We start from the raw sequence: 6,875 nt of genomic DNA, 5'->3' as shown, positions 1-6,875 counted from the left end.
CCATTTGTACTACAGATAACAGAACATACATATGTATGTATACAATTATATGAATTCTAGAACATATGGTAAATATGTATAAAGAAAGTGCATAACATTAAAATTCTTCATTAATAATATTTATATATACATTTATTAATTTATTATCCACAATACATGTGGTTCAAAGTATTAAGTGTCTTCATCATCATCTGCTTCCTCTTCTTCTTCTTCTTCCTCTTCTTGATATTCATCTTCTGAGGTACCCATAATGATTTGATCTTCTTCCTCTTCATCATCTGATGCTCCTATTTCAACATAAGTTTCGCTTTCATCATCCAATCTATCCGTTAAATCTTCTACAACTTGCATCGATTGCGTATCAACCATAACTGCTTGAAATGGCTCAGATACATCTAGGCTTGATTTTACATACTGCCATCCAATCGCAATGATCTCGTTTCAATGATGGATATGGGACATAGTACACCTGTGCAGCTTGCATTGCCAACACAAAAGGTTCGTACTTCATATATCTTCTTCTTTAATTAATATCCACAAGATTATACTTAGGATGAACCTTCATGCTAACGTTTTTTAGTGTAGGATGAAACCATTCACATTTGAATAAGATTGTGCACTTGATTGGTAGGCCTAGATATTCTAACTCCAAAAGCTCAACCAATTTGCCATAAAAATCATTTGACACGTCACTGTAGTTTGATCCCTTAATGCAAATAACAATGTTCATTGTCTTTCTGCTTCTCCCATAACCTCGGTGTGGAACTTGTAACCATTTACAAAGTAGCCAGAGTAGGCATTAGCAACCGGTAGAGGTCCTCTTGCTAGATCCATAATGAATCTGTTATCAATATCGCTTCCCGAGCTTCGAGCCTATGGGAAATAGTAATGACACAAGTGAATCTAAGAATATACACATATATGTTGTGTAACCAGAAAGTTATTTGCATAACATTTGAACCATTTTGCAAATTCAGAGTCCAGATTTGCATCAACTGTAGTATCAGTCAAATTGGGATTTTGACGCCGTAAAAGCTTGATATATTTCCTATTTATGAACGAACAATATTATCATAAATATGATTTAACTAAGCTCTAGACCGGGTTTAGACTCTCTACAATATTTATACTTACTGTACAAATGGTGTAATGTCTTCGCAATTCCACAAAATATAGGTTTGAGCTGCTCGTATCTCTACATAAGTCAATCGTCTTTTTTTTTTTTACCAATCGTATGCCCAGGATAGGTGAAAATTGTTAGATTTCCTTGTAACTCAAATTCTATTCGATCTCCTCGGTCATCATTACGTGGCACTCTTCAATGCTTGGTGTAGACATGTGGTTCGAAGTAGTGTGAACAGAAGGTTGAAGCTTCTTGCACCAAATATGCATTACAAATTGATCCCTCGACCTTTGCCTTATTGCGCACATTCTTTTTCATTTTTTGCAGGTGTCTATAATTGTACAAAGCCAATATGTAACACCCGCCACCCAGTCCCGAGAGACCCGACGGCGGATGCCACATTCGGTGCCGGAGACACCGTCTTAACTTAACATATAAATCATAAAACTAAAATTATGAATTAGAAGTAACTGAGTATTCACAAGTTTAGCGAGTAAATTTTTTTTTTTATTTTTATAATAGCGATTTCATTTCATTTTCCTTGCATTTTTTTTTTTATATATACATTGGGAAAATTCCTACAGAAATATTGTAAGAATATCCCTTTAAAAACTGAGCTCGCCAAACATGTGAATACAAACTACTCCCAATTAAACTCTAAACTTCCAACATCTCCAAATAATCTTTATAATATAACAACACTTTTATATTTTCATAATTGAATAAATCCTCAATAGTATTTTAGATCCATCAATTAATTGCATTCATTATATCTATCAAGTCTTAATGAACTAATCATATCAACTGACTTCAAATATTTCATATTCAATCATTTAATAAATCTTATTCTTCTCTCCAAATATATACATCAAAATACTTTATAATTACATACTTCAATTATATTTCAAATAACATAATATCTGGAAATGTAACAATTATACATGCCATAATTCTTCATTATATAAATCTCAATCGACTACTCCCAAATTAGTCACTTCTGCTTTGATACTATTCTTCTAATCGTCAAGTAGCAACAACATCTTCAACCTACGCGTGATAAAAATCGACGCGCTGAGTATAAAATTCAGTGGTACTCATAATTCACATACTTACCAAGTTGCGATAGCAACTTACTTTAAAACAAATTTCATAAAATTATTTACAATCATAAATGCATTAAAATTCAACATACATTTCCATTTATAGCAAAACAAATAGCACATATACTAGTAATTAATAACATAAAGAATTTAATTCTTTATACCATAAATCCTTTACTTAAGACATTTTATCATCATAAATACTTTGGTTCCTTCAAATAAACTTATAATTATTAACATAAATAATTTAATTCTTTCAAATCATAAATTCATTACTTAAACATTATACCAATACATATACTCTTTATTTTTAATACTATGTATCGAAATATCATGCTTTGAAAATTCATTTGATAACATAATCAGTAATTTCCAAAGTAATGTTTACTAAAATAATATGATCTCATTCGTTTAATTGTATTACAGATATTTTCCATAGGGCTCGCATACACTTAGGAGAAAGAGAAGCAGATAAGTTTTCAGAACAGATTCAGAATGGCCTTAGGTCGCCAACAGATTCAGAACATATAGAGCGCATCCGCCCTAACAGAACAGAAGACACCCACGTGTCTAGCATATGATCATAGCTTCTTATCAGAATGGCATCAAATGCCGAGCATGCTCATCAGACAGAATAAAAATCAAATCACGCATCAAATTCACACTAAGTATATTAGAGCCCGAAATCCTTATTTTAATTCTTACTTCATATCACTTATCAGAAAACTTGTCTTATTCGTTAGTCTTCCTAAATTCATAATGTAAGCTTACTTTAGAATCATACTTAAACATAATTACTTAACATAGACAATTTCTTATCATATGAAATCATACATGTAAGCTTACTTTAGAACTTAAGTAACTCATATACTTAAACAAAATTACTTAATATAGGAAATTTATCATAAATCCCTTTTCTTTTAAAACTTTCTTAAAGTCATAATGAAATTTATCATAAGAAATTTCTTATCATATAAAATCATATTTTCTTTATTCAAAATTCAAAGCACATACACCTTAAATACCCATTTCTTTGTTAAAACTCTAAACATATAAAAGTTATCAAATAATCATATTTATATCATATATATAAAATAATTAAGTAAGCTTTACTACACCAAGGTGGTACCAAGGGGAGGAATTTTCTTCTCCAATTAAGCATGCTAACACAACTCTTATGCACAAAAGTATCAATTTCAACCCTCATCATGCATTATCTAAATCAATTTCACACCTTTCCAATTTATATCCATTTAAACATATCCACAACAACACTTTTCAAACTTATGTCTTATTTTTGTCAAATAAATCTTAAAGGATACAAAGAATGAAGAGAACTTCATCACACATAATTCATACCTTCATTTATCCAAATAAACCTATGATTCATGACATAGAAAATTTCCAGCATTAATATAATCTTGACCTTTGCTGGGTTTTTAAGACATAACTTAAGTTCTGTGTCTCCAAATTGAGTGATGTTTGATTCATTAGAAAGCTAAGACAAAATACTACAAATGTTATGAAGGGACCACAGCCTAGATCAATCTTTAAGATGGCAAACAAAAGCTAGGAACACAGACCAACAGTCTAGACCTGATTCAGCCGAACTAATTTCAATGTTTATCAAATTCCTACTTATCCAAACACTCAAATCAAACCAATCCAAAACCAGAGAAGTCTGAAGACATAGGGAAACAACTGTTATGAAGAACTCAGAACATAATATTACCATTATAGTGGTCAAAATGGGCACTCAATTCAGTAATGCATGTGGCCCGTCATAACAGAGTTAGTTTAGGTGTTTTAGCCATAAGTTGAGCTATATATATCCAAATTGGACACAAGAGGATGGGTTGGAAAGCTAAGAAGTAGACCTAAAACTTTCATGAAGGACTCAGACACCAATGGAAAATCAAAAGGATCGAAAAACAGTCCTTAATCACACCCAATAACACTTTGTCCTAATTTCAGCTTACTTAAATCATAAACAAGGTAGAGATTTCTACCACATACTCAATACTCATCAAATATCATCTTAAGATCACAAATCCTCAAAGAATAACAAGAAAACTTAAGGCCTTATTCATCAATAGGTTCTGCCACTCTTGGAGGATGAAGAAGAAAATGTTTTCCTCATCAATTCAACATATAAGCATGCTTAGAAATCTCCCAAGAACACATGTATACCACCAAAATTCAATAATCAAATTATTTCATATAAAATTTCCAATTTTCACAAAATAGTATAAACTTCACAAAATCAAAAATTTAAACAAGGTAAGAGGATTTATGAACACTTACCTTAAACATAAGCTCTAACAAGCTTAAATAAGACTCTTGATGCCTTAGTTTTCCCTTGTCTTTGGTAGGAAGTTATCCACCCTTTGTCCTCCAAATTACTTGAAATTATTCACCAAATATCATTTCTCAAGCTTTAATCTCAAAGATTGATTAATTAGATCAAGTTGAATGGTGTCAAATTGGTGGATTTAGTGAGTATAAGTGAAGAAAACAAAGAGAAGAGAAAGAGAGGCTCAAGTTAAAATGGAGGAGAAGAAGAAAGAAGTTCACGTTAGATGGATAGGAAGAGGAAGAAAACATGTTGCTCAAATAATGGAGTTGACTAAAGGGTAATTTGGTCCTTTCACCAAAATTGGATGGCTAGGATTGAGCAATGTAATTCAATCTAATGGCTACAAATATTCTCCAAATTAAATTCCTTCAAAATATTATTTATCTCCATACAAATTCTTAAATTAATCCTTAAAAATAATTCCTCTAATTTCCTTAATTAATATAACACCATCTCAAATTTACTCCATAAAAATAATTTCTCTAATTTCTTTAATTAATATAACAACATAATTCACTATTCACTAATTCTCTAATTTCTCCAAAAAATATTCATTACTTACTTTCTACCCATAAAAATAATGTATACATAATCCAACAATATTAAAGAAAATATTAAACATACATAGTAATTTTTCCGGACAAAAATAATATTTATTCTCGGACCGATGATACTATTCACAGACCGGTAACTTACTATTTCAGACACAGAAAAAATGGGGCGTTACACAATATGTAAATATGAGTTGAAATAAAATATGTAATGCTTAGAATGGAACGTTAGTGATTCACCTCTCAAATAGATACATCCATCTATATTGTACCAGTACTGCTATACGACATTCATAAGGCAAATGAACCAATAGATGCTCCATAGAATCAAAGAAGTCGAGTGGAAAATTTTGCTCCAATTTGCATATCACTACTGGGATTTCTCGCGCTAATTGGTTCATATCATCGTATTGGATAATAGTCATTGTCAATTCCTTGAAAAAGAGACTCAATTCCATCATTGCTTCCCAAATTTTCCCTTGCAATAATTCCTGAAATGCCACAGTAATCAATCTTTGCATGAAAATATGACAGTCATGGCTTTTCATGCCAAACAATCTGTATTTCCTCATGTTGACACATCTACCCATATTTGAACAGCATCCATCTGGAAACCTTAATGATCGAACCCATTCGCACAATAATTGCCATTGGGGTTTATCTAAAGAATAATATGCCTTCGGAAACTTACCAGTAAGAACAGATTGCTTGAGTTCTGGTCGACGACAAATTTCCTTCATGTCTGCTCTCGCTTTTACATTATCCTTGGATTTCTCCTCAATGTTCATGACAGTGTTGAACAGATTTTCAAACACATTTTTTTTCTATATGCATCACATCAAGATTATGACGGATAAAAAGTGAACTCTAGTATGGCAAATCCAAGAAGATGCTTCGCTTTTTCCATCCGCTCTTCCTACACAGTCTACCATTTACCTCTTCTACATCTAACTCTATAACTTTCATAAGCCCTAGATCTTCAATTTCTTGTAGTATTTCAGCTCCAGACTTCACAGGCGGAGGGGGATCAGCAATAGTCGTATTATTTCTAAAGCATTGTCGATTTCTCCTCTAAGGGTGAGATTCTGCTAAGAATTTGCGATGACAATCAAACGAACATGGTTTGCCTCCATTTTTTAGTGTAAATGCATTAATATTTTCCAGGAAATGAGGACAAGCCAATTTACTTGCCATACTCCACCCATATAACATTCCAAATGCTGGAAAATCATTGATGGTCCAAAGCAAAGCAACTCGCATTATGAAATTCTGATTGGCCGAAAAATCGAACATTTCAACCTCATACTCTCATAAATAATTAAGTTCGGCAATCAAAGGTTGCAGAAACACATCAATTTTGTGTTTTGGATTATTAGGGCTAGGTACAATAACACACAAAAACATGTATTCATCTTTCATACACATTAAGGGTGGTAGATTATATGGTGTGACAATGACAGGCCATGATGAATATTGTTGTTCTGATTGGCCAAATGACTGAAATCCATCAGTACAAAGCCCCAATCTCACATTTCTCATATCAGCAGTAAAACACAGAATGATTGTTATCAAAGTGTTTCCAGGCTTCAGAGTCTGACGGATGAGTTATTATACCATCCTCATATTCATGCAAAGCATGCCATCTCATGTGTTCAGCTGTCGCGAGATGCATATAACCTTTGAAGGCAAGGAACAAAAGGAAAATAATACATCTTCTTGAAAGCCTTCTCTCTTTGTACTCTACC

General features: G+C 32.3%; 1 long non-coding RNA gene and 1 pseudogene across 1 annotated transcript; both read right to left on the bottom strand.

Annotated features, from left to right (window-relative positions):
- Positions 1-1,130: 1,130 nt before the first annotated feature.
- On the bottom strand, positions 1,131-6,096 carry LOC149493114 (uncharacterized; annotated as a pseudogene).
- LOC149493115 (uncharacterized) lies at positions 1,939-4,874 on the bottom strand. Its single transcript, XR_016322890.1, has 2 exons — positions 4,528-4,874; positions 1,939-2,170 (listed from the first exon to the last, which is right to left on the bottom strand). It is a non-coding gene; the product is annotated as an uncharacterized LOC149493115 (long non-coding RNA).
- Positions 6,097-6,875: the final 779 nt, after the last annotated feature.

The sequence above is a fragment of the Jatropha curcas genome, chromosome 10, assembly GCF_041381405.1.
Source record: "Jatropha curcas cultivar XTBG-Jc1 chromosome 10, XTBG_Jcur_1.0, whole genome shotgun sequence".
Lineage (NCBI taxonomy): Eukaryota > Viridiplantae > Streptophyta > Magnoliopsida > Malpighiales > Euphorbiaceae > Jatropha > Jatropha curcas.
The sequence above is the reverse complement of the archived record's forward strand: the minus strand, read 5'-3'. Positions and strand labels throughout refer to the sequence as shown.